We start from the raw sequence: 18,685 nt of genomic DNA on the forward strand, positions 1-18,685 counted from the left end.
GTTGATCTGCTTTTCATTTCAATGAATCTGCTTCTTCTGGGCATTTCATAAGAATGCAGTCCTACAACATATGCCCCCCCCCTTTTTTTCATATGGCCCTTTTTGTTGTCTGGCTCCTTTCACTTGGCATAACGTTTTCAAGGTTCTTTCATGTTGTGCATGTATCATGACTTCACTCCTTTTTATGGCTGAATAATATCCCATTGTATGGATGGACCATATTTATCCATCAGTTGATGGGACAATTGGATTTTTCCCACTTTTGGGCTATTAGGAGTAACACTGCTATGTGCAGATTTTTGTGTGAACATGTTTTCAGTGCTCTTGGATATATACCTGAGAGTAGAAATGCTAGGTCATATGGAATTCTATGTTTAAATATTAAGGAACTGCTAAACTGTTTTCCACAGTGGCTGCACCATTTTACCATTCTACCAGCAGTGTATGAGGGTTCCAGTTTTTCCACATCCTAGCCAATGCTTATTTTTTTTCTTTCCTTTCCTTTTCCTTTCTCTTCTTTTTTAGGGTTACTATTATAGCCATCCTAGAGGACATGAGGTGTTATCTTATTGTGGTTTTGATTTGTATTTCCCTAATGGCTAAAGATGTTGAGGATCTTTTCATGTGCTTATTGGCCATTTTTATATCTTCTTTAGAGAAACATCTACCAGTTGGGTTGTTTGTCTTTTTGTCTTGAGTTCTAAGAGTTTTTAAAGTACATTATGGGTACTAGACCCTTATTAGGTATATGATTCCCAAATATCTTCTTCCAATCTATAGGTTGTCTTTTCACTCTCCTAGTGTCCTTAGATGCACAATTTTTAAAAAATTTGATAAAGTCATTTATGTATTTTTTTTGTTGTTGTTGTTAGTGCTTTTGGTGTCATTTAAGAAACTACTGGCTAATCCAAAGCAATGAAAAATTTACCCCTATGTTTCCTCAAGAGTTTCATAGTTTTTGCTCTTACATATAGGTCCTTCATTCATTTTGAATTAATCTTTATGTACATTGTGAGACAGGGATCCAAATGTATCCTTTTGCAAGTGGGTATCTAGTTGTTCCAGCACCATTTGTTGAAAGGACTATTTGTTGAGAACCCCTATTGTTTGAACTTGGCACCATATTAAAATCATTTGACCATGAATATATTGCTTTATTTCTGGATTTGTATTCTGTTGATCTAGAATATCTCTCTTAATGCCAATTCCACACTGTATTATTAACTATTGCTTCATAGTAAGTTGAAATAGGAAGTGTAAGTTTTCTATCTTTGTTCTTTTTCTAGATTGTTTTGACTTTTTAGTGTTTCTTGAAATTCCATATGAATTTTAGGATGAGCTTGTCCATTTCTGTAAAAGGCACTTGGGGGTTTAATAGAAATTGCTTTGGGTCCATAGATCAATTTGGGGATTGTTGCCATCTTGGTGTTACTGAATATTACAATCCATGAACAGGGATAGCTACTTACTTAGGTCTTTTATAATTCTTGTAACAATGTATTATAGTTTTCAGTGTATAAATCTTATACTTCTTTGGTTAAATTTATTTGTAAGTATTTTGGTTTTTTGATAAGGTAAAGTGGAATTACCTCCTTTATTTTTGGATTGTTCATTGCTGGTGTATGAACATACAACTGATTTTAGTATGCTGATCTTATATTCTGCAGTTTGGCAAAGCTCATGTATTAACTTCCATAGTTTTTGTGTGGATTCTTTAGGGTTTTCTGTAGCTAGGATTATGTCGTGTGTGTGTGTGTGTGTGTGTGTGTGTGTTTTCATTTCCAGTGTGGATGTTTTTTGTCTGGCAAGAGCAGACGTTCTAATCTTAGTCCTGTTATTAGGGGGAAACTATTCAGTCTTTCATCAATATGATGTTAGCTGTGGGTTTTTCACAGATGCCCTTTATCTAGTTGAGGGAGTTCCCTTCTGTTCCTAGTTTGTTGAGTGGTTTTTGTTTTTTGTTTATCATGAACCAATATTGGAATTTGTCAGATGCTTTTTCTGCATTAATTCAAATAATATTGCAGTTTTAATCTATTACTATATTACATTAAATGATTTTTTAAAATTATTGTGCTACCCTTGCATTTCTGGGATATAAAACCCACTTGGTCCTGGTATGGAATCCTTTTAATACCCTATCGTATTCAATTTGCTAGTATTTCACTGAGGATTATTTGCATTTATATTCACAAGAGATATTGGTCTGTGATGTCTTTGTCTGACCTTGGTATAAGGATGATATAGGCCTCACAGAATGAATTAGGAAGTAGTTTGTCCTCTTCTGTTTTTGAAAGAATTTATGAAGGCTTGGGTTAATTTTTATTTAAATGTTTAGTGGAACTCACCACTGAAGCCATCTGCTCCTGGGACTTTTTTTGGGGAGATGTGTTTTGATTATGGAATCTTTACATGTTCTAGGTTTTTTCAGGTTTGCTGTTTCTTTTCTAGTCCTTTTTGGTGGTTTCTGTGTTTTTAAGAATTTCTGCATTTCATCTAGGTTACCTGATTTGCTGGTGTACAGTGGTTCATAGTGTTTTCTTATCCTTTTAATTTCTGGAGATCAGTAGGACTGACCTCACTTTAATTTCTTTCTTTCTTTCTTTCTTTCTTTCTTTCTTTCTTTCTTCTTTCTTTCTCTTTCTTTCTTTCTTTCTTTTTAAAAAAGATTTATGTATTTATTTATTTGACAGAGATCACAAGTAGTCAGAGAGGCAGACAGAGAGAGGGGGAGAAGCAGGCTCTTCGCCCAGCAGAGAGCCCGATGCCGGGCTCAATCCCAGGACCCTGAGATCATGACCTGAGCTGAAGGCAGAGGCTTAACCCGCTGAGCCACCCAGGCGCCCCTTCACTTTAATTTCTTATTTTTAATTATTTGAACAGTCTTTTCCCTTGGTCAGTCTGTCTAAATGTTTGTTGCTTTGTTGATCTCTTCAAAGAACCAACTTTTGGTTTGGAGGGTTTTTTTGGTTGTTGTTTTGTTTTGTTTTCTACTTCACTTATTTCTGCTCTGATCTTTATTTATCATTCTGCCTGCTTTGGGTTTAGTTTGCTCTTTTTCTAGTTCCTTTAGTTGGACAGTTAGGTTATTAATTTGAGACCCTCCTCTTTCAATGTAGGTATTTACAGCTATCAGTTTCCCTCTTTGCACTGCTTTTGTTGCATCTCATACATTTTGATATGTCATATCTTTATTTTCACTTATCTCAAAGTATTTTCTATTTGTAATTTGTAATTTTTTCTTGACCCACTAAGTTGTTTTGTTGTTGTTTGTTTGTTAGTTTTAGCGCTTGTGTGAGTGTGGGGTTGGGGGTGGCAGAGGGAGGAAGAGAATATGAAGCAGGCTCCATGCCCAGCACGGAGCCCCATCTGGGGCTTGATCTCATGATCCTGAGATGTTGACCTGAGCCAAAATCAGATGTTTAACCAAATGAACCACCGAGGTGCCCTATTGACCCACTAGTTTTTAAAGGTATATTGTTTAACTTCAACATATTTGTGAATTCTGGATTCCCTTCTGTTACTGATTTCCAATTTCATCTCACTGTGGTTGGAGGAGATACTTTGAATTATTGCAGTCTCTTAAAATTTTTTTTAAAGATTTTATTTATTTATTTGACAGGGAGAGAGATCACAAGTAGGCAGAGAGGCAGGCGGTGGGGGGGTCGGGGGGAAGCAGGCTCCCTACTGAGCAGAGAGCCCAATGCAGGGCTCGATCCCAGGACCCTGAGATCATGACCTAAGCTGAAGGCAGGAGCTTAACCCACTGAGCCACCCAGGCGCCCTAGTCTCTTAAAAATTTTTTTATGGCCTAATGTACAGTTAATACTGGAGAATGTTTCATATGCACTTGGGAAAAATATGTTTTCTGTTGTGATTGTTCTGTGTATCTGTTAGGTCTGGTTGGTTTGTAGTGTTAAGTCTTCTGTTTCCTTGTTAATCTTCTGGTTAATTGTTCTATCTGTTATTGAAAGTGGGGTGTTGATGTCTCCAAATATTATTGTGGAACTTTCTCCCTTCAATTCTCTCAGTTTTTCCTTTATATAGTTGGGGCTCCATTGTTAGGTGCCTATATATTTATAATTGTTATATCTTCCTTGTGAATTGATTCTTTTATTATTATATAAGGTCTGTCTTTGTTCCTTGTAACAAGTTTTGTCTTAAAATCTGTTTGTCTGTTGTTAATATGGCCAGTCCTGTTGTTATCTCTGGTTACTATTAGTGTGGAATATCTTTTTCTATCTGTTTGTTTTCAACCTATTTGTGTATTTAAATCTAAAATGAGTCTTTTGTAGACAGCATATAGTTAGATCATGTTTTGTTATCCATTTTGTTCATCTCTTTTATTTTTATTTTATTATTTTTAAAGATTTTATTTATTTATTTGTCAGAGAGAGAGAGAGAGAGAGAGAGAGAGAGCGAGCACTGGTAGACGGAGGCAGAGGGAGAAGCAGGCTCCCTGCTGAGCAAGGAGCCTGATGTGGGACTCGATCCCAGGATGCTGGGATCATGACCTGAGCTGAAGGCAGCCACTTAACCAACTGAGCCACCCAGGCGTCCCTCATCTCTACCTTTTAATTGAAGAGTTTGACTTTTAAATTTATGTATTTGTTGATAAAGGCTTCTACCAATAGCCCTGGAGCTTTTACATTTGTGTTACTTAAGCATTTACATTAAGGAGTATATAAACAGATATAGCTTTGGTGCTGTTGTTGGGTCCATAGTGAAGAAAATAAGTTGCTAATTATTATCACCAGCAGGAAAAAAAAGGACTTCTGCCATTTTGCTATTTGTTTTCTATATGTCTTCTGTCCCTTTTTTGGTTATTGTGTTCCTCCATCATTGCCTTATTTATGCTAAATCACCAGAACCTCTTTGATGGACACATGTCTATAGTCTTGCACTTTTACGCATGATGCTGCAGTGAATATCCTTGAATGTCTGTCATTTTACACATCTGTCCGCGCATCTGTGGATAAATTTCTACATGGAAATTCAGCTGCTGCTGGAATGATGCTGACAGAAATAGGGACACAGGCAAAAAGTCAAGATCTTCCCTTTTCTTCCCTGTCTCTCACCCTCTCTCTAGGACTTCCCATTGGCAGATGTGAACGGAGCCAGCCAGCTTGGGGTCAGGGAGCACCAGCCCCAGTTTTACAGGATATGGTATAGCAGAGTAGGGAAGAGGAGAGAAGATGGGTAAATAATTGCATATAAGAAATCATCATAGTCTCTTAATATCTTATTTCCAAAAGTGCAGACTGATTTTCAACTTCTTAAAATTAAGTGAAATTAACTTCTTAATATAGGTTAGCAGAAATTAATCTCTTCACATCACCAATTTGTTAATCTTGTAGATTCTGAATTCCATCCATGGTTCTTTTTTAAAAATTTTTAAAATTTTTACAATTAAAAAAAAAAAAGACTATTCATTTGAGACAGAGAACATGAGCAGGGGGAGAGATGGAGAGGGAGAAGCAGACTCCCCCTGCCTCCACCACCACCACCAAAGGCAGGAGCCTGACTTGGGACTTCATCGCAGGACTCTGGGACCATGACCCGAGCTGAAGGCAGATGCTCAACCATCTGAGCTACCTAGGCACCCTCCATTCATGGTTCTTACTAACCCTCTCTCTTGACAAGCTGTGTGTATTACTTTAGGCTTAGAGTTGTATCTTTAGTGACAGAATTGAAAAATGGCCCTGCAAAGTGATGCACGTCTAATGGACGATACTACTGGGTCTTTTTCAAATATTGGTTGAGCGGGAATGTTGTCTGTTTCTGCATGTTTATTGGACAGTGTATTTCAAGTCTTAGCCAAATCTTACCTTCCTTTTCCACATGGTTCCTATTGTTCTGCCATTATCAAATAATATGCCTGAAAGGAAGTGACTTACTGCATGTTTTGGCATCAATAGAACAGTAGAAATATCTCTTGGAAGTGGAAAAGTTTCACCTGGTGGGCATAGTCTAGAGTGACTGTATTTCTTGTTTCTGCTGTCCTGGCACCATCAATAATAGTATCCTTTCTGGGGGCACCTGGGTGGCTCAGTAGGTTAAAGCCTCTGCTTTTGGCTCAGGTCATGATCCCAGGGTCCTGGGATCGAGCCCCACATCAGGCTCTCTGCTCAGCGGGGAGTCTGCTTCCTGCACTCTCTCTCTCTGCCTGCCTCTCTGCCTACTTGTGATCTGTCTGTCAAATAAATAAATAAAATCTTTAAAAAAAATAGTATCCTTTCTGGGGCGCCTGGGTGGCTCAGTGGGCTAAGCCTCTGCGTTCGGCTCAGGTCATGATCTCAGGGTCCTGGGATCAAGCCCTACATCAGGCTCTCTGCTCAGCAGGGAGCCTGCTTCCCCCTCTCTCTCTCTGCCTGCCTCTCTACCTGCTTGTGATCTCTGTCAAATAAATAGATAAGAATCTTAAAAAAAAAAGAAAGAACGTTAAATGGTAACTTTTTTTGGGTTTAAAAAGAAATAATAGTATCCTTTCTTTTTCTAAAATATGCCTTGGTTTAGATACGAAGCTTACCCATCTGACTGATGTTTAAGCCATCTTCTCTGGTCTAGTTCTATTCTTAGAAATTCTAAAACTTAACCTTTGTGATGTTAGCTGTTATCACTATGTGGGCAAGTAATGCAGAGAGAGGCTAAAGTCTGGGGTTGAGGATAAAAGAAGGGCCCGTGACTGAAGGCATATGTAGCTATGTAGTCCTAACACATAAGGATCTTCATTGAACATGTGCACTGTCACGTGATGTGCGTGCGTCCTTCCAGACATGTGCACGTCACCTAGAAAGATGTTTTTCTCTTTTAGATGTTGTTATACTTTATTAAAGGCATGATTCTTGGGGTGCCTGAGTGGCTTAGTGGGTTAGAGCCTGTGCCTTCGACTCAGGTCATGATCTCAGGGTCCTGGGATGGAGCCCTGCATCGGGCTCTCTGCTCAGCGGGGAGCCTGCTTCCCCCACCACATCTCTCTGCCTGCCTCTCTGCCTACTTGTGATCTCTGTGTGTCAAATAAATAAATAAATAAAACCTTAAAAAAAAAAAAAAAGCATGATTCTTTCCAAGATGACAGATCCTATTAATCTTTTAAAAATCGAAAGCCTTGAGTGCAAGGGCGTAACAGGGAATGCCTGGTATGGACCAGTTGTTGAGACTCCACACACAACAATGGCCAAGTGTTTTTTAGGTTGCGACTGGGGTGTGAGTTTCGCTGTAGTTTGATTAGCTCTGTTCTGTTAGTGCCTTTCACATACTTTAAAGGGATGGTCCTAAAACTCAAGAGTTTGGAGATGTCTGTTATAAATGATTTTTTTTTTTTTTTTTTAAGAATGACTTTTGAAAGTGTTCTCTGATAGGCAAATTAGACTAACAACCTCACTTTTCCTCCTTGTCACACTTTTGGTATATTTGTCATGTATTTTCTGGGCCACGGGTAGATAAGTGCAAATAACTTTGCTTTTGAGGTGAACAGTCAGATGTCTCACTACCCTGGTGGTATTCGTAATACTCAAAAGAACAAGTGACATTTCATTAAGAGGAACCCCTTTTCTCTATCACTACCATTTGGTGCCACTTTGGAATTGGCTTTGGGAAGGCTGGAACCAGTTTAATATTGTTTGCTTCCTAATACTGTATGCTCCTTGGCACAGGCAGCCCTGCAAATGGAACAAGATCATTTCCAGCAAGGACTGTTGGAGGTCGTGTGTACCCAGGTTTCTCTGTATCCGAGAATAGTTGTCTTCCTGTTGTTGTGTTAGATGCAAGGGATTTCCCGGAACTTTTAATGAGTGTGGATTATCAGGAATCAGCCAAGCCCCCATTGGAAAGATCTCAGTGTAGGTTTTATATTTTTAAAAGCGAGGGGTGCCTGGCTGGCTCAGTCAGTAGAGCATATGACTCTAGATCTCGGATTGTCAGTTTGAGCCCCCTGTTGGGTGGAGAGATTACTTAAAAATAAAATCTTAAAACAACAATAACAAAAGAATGCATTCTTTGAGATGTTCCTGCTGGTGAGGGTGCCTCATGGTGGTGGAATTGTCACTGTGTCAGGTGTCCTCTCTCTCTACAGATGGCATGAGAGAGCTCCTCGTGTGTTTGATCTGCAGGTGGTGTGGGCACTGAGTTGCCTTTTTTGAGTCTTATTTCTTTTGGTGACGCAGGAGTGTACCTTTCCCCAAAACTTATCATAGAATCTCCAGTTTCTTAGTTTCATTTGGTTAATAATTACAAGTATGTGGATTTCTTCCTACTGTTTTCCACATTTACTTATATCCAATACAGGAAAAACACAAGAGGAATATTTCATCTTCACTGCAGCAATGAGCAGGCAACTCAAAAAACGCAAAGAGCTTCTTAGCTTTGATTTAGTGCATAAATCACTTGAGGAAAACCAATAGAAGGAAGATGAGAGCTGGAGAAGGCCGTGGGATTCTTCAAGCGAGAGCTGGCCACCTGTCTGATTTGCCTGCCATTACCTCGCTGCTTGCTATCATGGTGACCAGAGTTTAGGCTTTTTCTTTGTGATTCATGTGACCTTGTGTATTTACCAAATACTTCAAATAATTTTCAAAAAAATTTCATTGTTCATTTCCACAGGGTGCACATTCAGACCATAAAAGGACCTACTGAGATACATGTTAAAATTCTACAAGTGATAGTGTCTGTTAATGATAGATTTTTAGATTTCGATTTACAGGGATTTAGAGTAGTTTAATGATAGGCTAAATTTTTCTAGATCTTTGATATTATCCAGGTTGCTTCCTCAGGTTGGTCTATCATGATAGACTTCACCTTAGTAGTCATAATGGAGCAACTACTTCTTGAGATAGCTTTTTTCTGTACAGTGGAGGATACCAAGTAAAAGAAGGGAGTTTTTCAGATGTAGTCTCTGCTTTCTAGAATCTTACATTGGGAGGAGAAGAATTGGGAGGAAAACCAGTAGACTGTAGTACATGCTCCATTGGAGGCAAACAGAATTGCAGGAATATGGGGGCGGGCAGAGTCCGTCATGCCATCTAGATGGGCTTGAGGAAGGTCTGTGGGGGGTGTGGTATTTGAGCTCTGCCATTTGTGTTACTGGATGGAAATAGGCAGACGCGTGATGGGTTCAGAGGACATTTAAAATAATGGAAAAGGCTTGAGTGAAGGGTTAGGAGGGGAACTGCGCATGGCATTTTTCGGAGGAGGAAGGGGGATGATACGGGGTTCTGGGTACTGGGATCACAGTCTTAGTGGGAGAAGCTATAGTAGAAGATGAAGTATTTATTGGAGCCCATCTGTTTGGTAAATATCCTCTTGCCATCTATATATCAATTTTGATACCAATATAATATTGCCATTTACATACCAATTTTGATACCACTGTCACAATGCTGGAAATGTAATTAATATATGATCATAATTTAAAACTCTGCCATGAGACAGAAATCAAGAAGCAGTATATATGGTGGTTGAGAACATAGATTTTGACAGTGGATGGCTTGGGTTCAAATTCTGAATAGCTAGCTGTGTGACCTCGGGCAAGTTACTTGTCTCTCTGATGCCTCACTTTCCTTGCGTATCACGTGGGGTTAGTAATAGTACTTACACGTTTATTGCAATGATGAAATGGCTAATAAGGTGAAGTATTTACAACAGTGCCTGGCATATAGTACCGTGGTATAGGAGCATTAGTAATTATTATTAGTTGTAATAGTAGTACTTACAATTTGATTTTTTTTTCTCTGAGAAAAATTGGATTGGTGTTTCTGTAGATTATATATACTTGGTGTAAATTTGCATGAGTGAAATTGTAGTATCCCAGGGCTATGAATGCATGCAGAGTCTCACAGAATTTTCATTGGAATAAAAAATGCTTTCAGAGGACTTTTGTGCTTTGCATTATAGCTGTCCGGTTTTATTGACTGCTTCCTGGGCCATAGCTGACCCTGGAAGGTTGGGTGGTTGTGTGTGTGTGTGCGTGCGTGTGTGTGTGTGTGTGTGTGTGTGTGTGTGAGATGGGATATTATAGGTGAGAATGAGTTCTTTTATATCAGTCAGTGTCTTAGTTACAAGTAACAGAAACGGACTTCGGGGGGAAAAAAAAAAGAAATGGTCTTCGGCTAACATGAGCCATAAGAGAGATGGTCTTCGGCTAACATGAGCCATAAGAGAATTTATGGAAGGTTGTCGGGAACTCATAGAATGGCTAGAAGGCTAGGTACCAAACTTGAGAAAAGACAAAAACTAAGGCAGTTTGGGTGGCCAGGAGGCACAACAGCCGTGTCCCAGGCTAGTGGCCTGGTCTGGGTGAACGTAGTGTCGCCGTCACTGAGATTGGGGACGCCTGCCTTCCAACTGTTCCTGGTCTGCATGCGTAAATGCCTTGTTGGAATCGCAGAAAGATTGGAGATGGTTAAAGCGGCTGCCTGTAGGGATCAGAATACCTTGCGGAACAGCCGTGTCAGGGAATGCCTTGTGGCCCTTTAAACATTTTGTGGAACGATATTTAATGACATGGAAACGGTTCACATGTTTTATTAGGCGAAAAAGGCAGGTAGCGAAACTGTATGGGTTGAATCATTATATTTAAAAATTGGATGAAGGAGCTACTATTATTATTCCCACTGGACAGACGGGCATAGAACTATTTATTGCCTAGTTTGCCCCTGGTCACTCGGCCAGTAAGTAGAAGAGGCAGGACTTGAAGCTGTGGCTCTAGAACCAGCCCTTAGCCACTCCGTGGCTCTCTCTCTGACACACACAGAAAGGCTCCCTATGAAAACAGGAGAAGAGATTATAACTAGGTGGTGAGATTATGGGCGCTTCTATTACTTATCTGATTTCTCCGACAAGCATATGTTATTTCTAGAGTGACCCAGATGATGAAGTTACTGTAAAAATGGAAAGCTTTGGAATTCTTTTCTTCCAGTTGAAAAGTTGTGTCCAGAGGTATCCACTGCGAATTTTTTTTTTTTTAATGTAACAAGAAATCCCAATAATCACCTCCATTAATAGATGAATTTCCTCTGAACTTGTACATGCTGTGGCAGTGTTATATTTACCATTAACTGGACAAGTGATTGCCAGCATCAAAACCAGAAAATGTTACTGGGATTTGAAACTCCGTGGTTGCTGCATTTTCAGGATTACATCAAAGCATTGATAAAATAGTTTGTGTTTTAAATGGAAGATTTAAATCTGTGAAGCTTTTTAAGATTTGTGTTTGTCACGTCTTGGCATGAGTTTCTCGTTTGTAGTCTAGTTATGAAAAGATTCTGGTTTCCATATGTATATTTAAAATACTCTGAGTCATGGATCCAAATGAGTAATAGACATTATATCTGTATCAGATTTTTGCTTTGTCATACCTCCACACGAAGCCAGTGCATTTCTTTTAGTACTTCCAGTGGTAAACACATTGAACTGGCAAAATGGCATTCAATTTAAATATTCTTCCTGGTGTTTTAGAATTAATTTTCACCAATGACTGCATTGGAATGAAAATGCATGTTTGATTTTACAGGACGCTTAGGAAAAGGGTCCACGTGTGACTGCACACGGGTGTGTTTGTATCTGGTGCTGTGAGGGGTGTTTGCACATTGACTGTGAGATATACCATCGTGGGCACTCTTAGTAGAGGTGAAATGCTATAAATTAAACAATAACAGAGCTTTCCTTTTTTTCGTTGTTTCTTAAGTAGGCTGCACGTGCCTAGCTAGCGTGAAGCCCAACGCAGGGCTTGAACTCACAACCCTGAGATCAAGACCTGAATGCAAATCAGGTGGCTGATCTGCCCAGGTCCCCTGTCAGAGCTTTCTTATCATCTGTCATTTTTATTTATGCTCTTGCAAGAGTTACTTATTTAAGTAGAGATTTTTGGCTTGTATTATTCTTGTGCATTATAATGGAAAAGTAAAAGCAAGATAGACGAAATAATTCCTAAAATATCCTCATATTCAGTGTCCGTCTCTCATGAATCAGCTGTTTGACTAGAATCAAAAATATTTGTGTATTTCCACATACTGTGTCATAAATAACGTTGACAGTGCACTTTGTTTTAGAAAAGTGGGCCATTCTTAGCTCTGTGAGGTTATTATTATTTTTTTTTATTTGACAGAGATCACAAGTAGGCAGAGAGGCAGGCAGAGTCGGGGGGAAGCAGGCTCCCTGCTGAGCAGAGAGCCCAACGGGGTTCGATCCCAGGACCCTGAGATCATGACCTGAGCTGAAGGCAGAGGCCCAACCCACTGAGCCACCCAGGCGCCCGCTCTGTGAGTTTTTAAAAACCACTGTATTGAGGGGTGCCTCCGTGGCTCAGTGGGGCTCAGATCATGATCTCAGGGTCCTGGGATCGAGCCCCACATCAGGCTTTCTGCTCAACAGGGAGCCTGCTTCCCCTTCCCCCTCTGCCCCTCTCTCTGCCTACTTGTGATTTCTCTCTCTGTCAAATAAATAAATCTTAAAAAAAAAAAAACCCACTGTATTGAAATACAATTTACACACCATGCAATTCACCCATTTAAATATAAAATTCAGTGGTTTTTGGTATATTACGTTATTAATTTTTATTGTAAAATGCATATATAACAATTTACCATTTTAACCATTTTTAAGTATACAGTTCAGTAGCATTAATTCCATTCATAATGCAGTTGTAACTGTCACCACTGGGTATCTCCAACACTGTTTTTTAAAATCACCCCAAACAGAAGTTCCGTAACCATTAAGTAACGACTGCTCATTTCCCCCTTCCCCAGCCTCCTGGTAGCCTCTCATCTACTTTTTTTTTTTTTTTTAAAGATTTTATTTATTTATTTGACAGAGAGAGATCACAAGTAGATGGAGAGGCAGGCAGAGAGAGAGAGAGAGGGAAGCAGGATCTCTGCCGAGCAGAGAACCCGATGCGGGACTCGATCCCAGGACCCTGAGATCATGACCTGAGCTGAAGGCAGAGGCTTAACCCACTGAGCCACCCAGGCGCCCTCTCATCTACTTTTTTAATGAATTTGCCTGGTTTCGTTGTTTCATAAAGGTGGAATCATATAGTATCTGTCTTTTTGTGTCTGGCTTCTTTCAACATAGCATAATGTTTTCAAGGTTCGTTCATGTTGTGGTGTGTGTCAATTTCTTTCCGTGTTATGACTGAATATTGCTTTATTGCATGGATACACTATAATATGTTTATCCGTTAATCAGTTGATGGGCACCTGGGCTCTTTCCACCTTCTGGCTGTTGTGAATAATACTGTGATGAACATGGATACACAAGCATGTATTTGAGCCCCACTTTCAGTTCCTTCAGTGTATACCTAGGAGTGGAATTGCTGGCTCATGTGGTCATTTTTTTTTTTTTTTTAATCTGACAGGCAGAGATCACAAGCAGACAGAGAGGCAGGCAGAGAGAGAGAGGGAAGCAGGCTCCCTGCTGAGCAGAGAGCCCGATGCGGGACTCGATCCCAGGACCCTGAGATCATGACCTGAGCCGAAGGCAGCGGCTTACCCCACTGAGCCACCCAGGCGCCCCTCATGTGGTCATTTTTTGATTACCTTTTTGTTGTCTTTCTAAGTTTTAACGCTGATACTTCTGATCTCCACACACGTATAAGCAATGATTACTAAATCCTGACCTGTCACTGGCTGATTATAAGATACATCTTGTTTGCAGAGAGGTTAAGACGCAGGCCTTAGGGGCACCTGGGTGGCTCAGTGGATTAAGCCTCTGCCTTCGGCTCAGGTCATGATCTCAGGGTCCTGGGATCGAGCCCCATATCGGGCTCTCTGCTCGGCGGGGAGCCTGCTTCCTGGTCTCCCTCTGCCTGCCTCTCTGCCTTACTTGTGATCTCTGTCAAATAAATAAATAAAAATCTTTAAAAAAAAAAAAAGACGCAGGCCTTAGAGTTGATGAAATATTGTATTTTGATATTTCATAAAGCTGGATACCCTTAAGAAGTGGTGGGTCAGCATGCCTCTAGTAGAAGATTTTCATCTGAATATATTCTTAAAAATCATTTGTAAAAAAAATACGAGTTCTCTTTTATAAAGGACTACATCTTGTTTGTACAGTATTTGGGGCAAAACCCAGGAAAATATGAAGGAAAAAAATAACCTGCCTAGTTTCTCTTTCAGAAATATTGCTATTAATCTTTCACTCTGATTTTCTCAATTACTTTTCCAGGCACACATGTTTTAGCTTAATTCTTCATCTTTAGGATCCCTGACAAAAAGTTATATATATTCAATTTTGAGGCTACGGTAATACTTGCTATAGAAAGTGAAAGCTGTCTGCTCGTTGATCCCCTCCCGCCTGCTCTTGCCCCATTAACCCATAAGATAATTTGGTATATGAGTTAGAAATCGGAACCTACAGATTTTGTTCTATGCCTATATCAACATTTATTACCATCATTTTATTGTCCTTGTATTCCCTTGTCATGGGGTCATACTAACATTTTCTAATTTGTTTTTCAAATTAGATACAGATCTACTCTATGCGTAAGGAGAGCTAACGATGTCATTTTATTTCATCCTTAATTAAAATTTTTGTTCTTAAAAATTGAATACCTGCATATGGTAATAAATAAAATAGCCAAGTAATATGGAAGAGATTAGGTTGAAAAACTGACCATACCTCTTCCTGCTTCTCTTCACGCCCCTGAGTTTCTATCTTTAGTTCCTTTGGTAACTCCAGATAATACAAATATACTTCTCTGTGTTTACTTAATTTTGCAGAACAGTGTGACTCTGCTGTGAGAACTTCCAGGTTTGCCTAGATTCTGTTAGGAAGTAGCTGGCATCTGAGTTCTGATTTTCCATCACTGTCCCCTACCCACTTTTGTTTATACGTATCACGTCTACTTGTCAGACCAGCACATAGTCCCTGCTCCGTTACTGAATTTCTGCCTGACCCGTTTTTCCCTACTCCTTGTTTTTTTCCACCAACAAATCCAGGAATGTACTCGCTCCACCCCCTGCCACCATATCACGTGCCTTTGTTATAATATTGATATGGCCGTAGTAGGTAAATTCTCTTCAAAACTCCTACGAGACAGATGTATGGGATGTTAATGCTATGTACAAAGGACAGAAAAATATTGAGAAGATCCCATTAAAATGTTAGTGCGATTTTAGAATAAGAGCTAAAAATGTCAAGTTCCCGTTTATAGAAAATCATATTTTGCCTGTAGTTTATGCAGAGTATAGATTTAAATGGGATCAAAATTCATAATCCTAATATGCTCCTATAAAAGGAGCTAGCTTATGATTCCCTGTCTTTTTAATTTCAAATACACACCATAAGATATGTATTTTTATTCCCCTTCACCCTCCCTGGTATCATATTAAAATCGTCCTTAAGCTTGTCTAGACATGGGAAGGCAAACTAAGAAAAATGAAGTTACTGTATATTTTTGTATATATTATTTTCCCTCTTCACGTAAGATTAAAATGCTTGGATCTTTAGATGTGGAATTCCCACTTGTATTACAAAAATTGATTGCACATCAGACAATAAATATATCTATTGTGTTTCAGGTTGAGATTTAATTGTGCATGTCTCCTGTAGTGTATTAATTTGTATGTTTAAACCTCCACTCATATATGAGCCAGGAACACAGTATCTCAGCTTTTAAATCAGCGGAATTGGCATGTTAGCATTGCTGGAACATTCTTACCACTACTCCCCCCCCCCCCCCCCCCCCCCCCCCCCGGCCAACCCTTCTTCCTCACCAATTTCTTTAAGACTTAATAGTAGCATTGCTCCTTATCAAGAATCAGGTTCATAGGGGTGCTTGGGTGACCCAGTCAGTTAGGCAGCCAACTCTGGATTTTGGCTCAGGTCATGATCTCAGGGTCCTGGGATCAAGCCCCATGTTGGGCTTCATGCTTAGTGGGGAGTCTGCTTGAGGATTCTCTCTCTCTTTTCCTCTGCCCCTCCCCTGCTCATGCTCTCTCTCTCTCTCTCAAATCTTAAAGAATCATGTTCATAGGTAACTTTTCAGAAGATTGATTGAACTGAGCTCTAAAATGAAAATAAATGGCAGGAAAATTTGAGTGTGGTTAAAAATTGGATACCTCTTCATCTAATTATTTTTAAAAAATCACTTTACTAAGTTAAGGGTTCTTTTGCCTGCCAGATTTATGTGTGGCCTTTAATTTTTTGGATTTGGGTTTAAGATTTGATGAGTATCATCTTGTATCTCTCTTTGACTCTGAGTATTCTTGTTGCTTTATAAGTCTGTCTGCATTTCTTCTCCAGTCCAAATCCTGTGATCTTCCTTGTCTATGAGTTCAGTCGCAGTTTGATCACTGATAGAATGTGTCTAGTAGTAACTTATCAGCTGTTACCAAGAGCTAATGATTGTCATTCTAACAAAGATACAAACCTCATTCAAATAAATGTGACTCTTTTCATGCATCACCTGGGAAGATTGGATATATATTTCTGTAATGTTTGGCTCAGAACTTGCAGCTGCATTTTAATTTTTATTTATTTATTTATTTTTTAAAGATTTTATTTATTTATTTGAGAGAGATCACAAGTAGGCAGAGAGAGAGTGGGAAGCAGGCTCCCTGCTGAGCAGAGAGCGCGATTCGGGGCTCGATCCCAGGACCCCGGGATCATGACCTGAGACGAAGGCAGAGGCTTTAACCCACTGAGCCACTCAGGCACCCTGCAAATGCATTTTTAAATTGAGATGCTGGTTGCTCTCTTCCTTTCTTACTAGACACAGTACAACATCTTTCCAGCACTAAATTCATAGATATCCCGGCATCTGGCCTGTTGTTAACCTCAGCGTTTTTAAGTGAACAGTTGAGTAAGTTAACCTTAAAAATAAATCTGTTATTTGTTTTACCAGCAAAAATAGTTTTATTTGATAATAACAGAACTGCAGTTCAGGACAAGCAAGTGATGATAAAACCATAGGCAAGTCCAGCAAAAGGACAAGAATGTTATTTTATGGAGAAGAATGAGGAAGTTGAGAGAGGTTGTTTTGGACAAAAGTCCAGTGGAGAAAAGCAAGCGTTCAGAGTGATGAGGGTTTCTCATTGGCTGAGTTGGTCCGTTTCTTGTAGGGGATGCGATGTCTATTTCAGTATCGGGGTCTGTAATTGAGGATTCTTTCCTGTTGAGGATTCTTCTAGTAGAGGTCCGTAATTGACCTTGAGTTGTATGTCTCTACCTTCCAACCTCCCCTCCTGGTAACCTGAGTCCACTTTAGCTGGGTTTCCCTTTATTAATTTTCATAAGTATTTATAAGCTTCAGTTATTAATAATAATTCTAGACCAGTTTAAAAAACAAGGCAGAGACTCTTGGTTTCAAGCATTGTTCGTGTCAGCCCCTCAGAAACCACTCTGGTTCAGTTGTTAGAGCTCACGTTTTCACCGTGTACCTTTTCCACTTTGGTGTTAGTTAGCCCACATGCCAGAAGAGCTCTAAACGTCATAAAAACACAGTCTGTTGATCACACTGAAGAGATTACCCTGACGGTTTTAAGAGCAAATCAATCTTATTGTATATATTTAGAAAGAGTATAACATGTTGGCATTGTTTAAGGGTAAAAATGTTCATAGAGTGGTATCTCTATGCTGTTCATCCCACCCTTGTGACAATGTTTTGGTTCAGTACTTTTCTAAATAATTTTTTTTTAAGATTTTATTTATTTATTTGTCAGAGATCACAAGCAGGCAGAGAGGGAGGCAGAGAGAGAAAGGGGGAAGCAGGCTCCCCTCTGAGCAGAGAGCCCGATGCGGAGCTCGATCCCAGGACCCTGGGATCATGACCCGAGCTAAAGGCAGAGGCTTTAACCCACTGAGCCACCCAGGCGCCCCTTTTCTAAATAATTTTTAAGCTGATGGTTAATAGAAGAAAAAATAACCTATGGATGCAGATACCAATTAAGTTGGTAAACAGCGGGTAGGTACAGTCTCAAAAACCTATACGTTTATTAGCTTTATTAAGATCTAATTCATATACCATAAAATTTACCCTTTTAAAAGCATACAATTCAGTGGCTTTTAGTGTATTCACATACTAATGTAACCAACACCAATCTCATATTAGAACAAGTTTTTCTTAAGCTTTTATTTTAATCAATCTGTGCTCCTCATGACAAGTGCGCTTCTGAATCCCCATCCCTGATTTAACCCATCTACCCCCCCCCGCCCCCCGTAACCATCAGCTCTTTATAGTATAGAGTCTGTTTCTTGGTTTGTCTCTTTTTTCCCCCTTTGCTCATTTGTTTCTTAAATTCCACATATGAGTGAAATCATAGGATATTTGTCTTTCTCTGACTAACTTACCTCCCATAGCGTTATACTCTCTAGGTCCATCCACATTGTTGCAAATGGCAAGAAAAAATACAGAATGTTTCACAAATGTGTGTGTCATCCTTGTGCAGGGCCCATGCTAATCTTGTCTGTACTCTTCCAATTTTATTTACTTCCTTACTTGCTTATTTATTTGGAGTGCAGATGCATGATGGGGGAGAGGGAGAGAGAGAATCTTAAGCAGGCTCCACACCCAGTGTGAACCCCACTTCGGGCTTGATCTCATGAGCTTGAAATCATGAGCTGGAATTGAGAGTTGGATGCTTAACTGTTGGAGCCATCCAGGTGCCCCAGTATCGTTCCGCCTGTAGTATATGTGCTGCCGAAGTGAGCAGGAACATTTTCATTACACTAAAAAGAAACCCTGTACCCA

At 39.6% G+C, this 18,685-nt stretch overlaps 1 protein-coding gene and 1 non-coding gene across 6 annotated transcripts in view; one reads left to right on the top strand and one right to left on the bottom strand.

Moving 5' to 3' along the window:
- SMURF1 (SMAD specific E3 ubiquitin protein ligase 1) overlaps positions 1-18,685 on the top strand; it is a 105,424-nt gene that overhangs the window by 23,067 nt on the left and 63,672 nt on the right. The gene's annotated exons all lie outside the window — the stretch shown is intronic.
- Positions 18,339-18,450, bottom strand: LOC125091213 (U6 spliceosomal RNA). The gene has a single exon (XR_007124613.1). It is a non-coding gene; the product is annotated as a U6 spliceosomal RNA (small nuclear RNA).

The sequence above is a fragment of the Lutra lutra genome, chromosome 18, assembly GCF_902655055.1.
Source record: "Lutra lutra chromosome 18, mLutLut1.2, whole genome shotgun sequence".
Classification (NCBI taxonomy): Eukaryota; Metazoa; Chordata; class Mammalia; order Carnivora; family Mustelidae; genus Lutra; species Lutra lutra.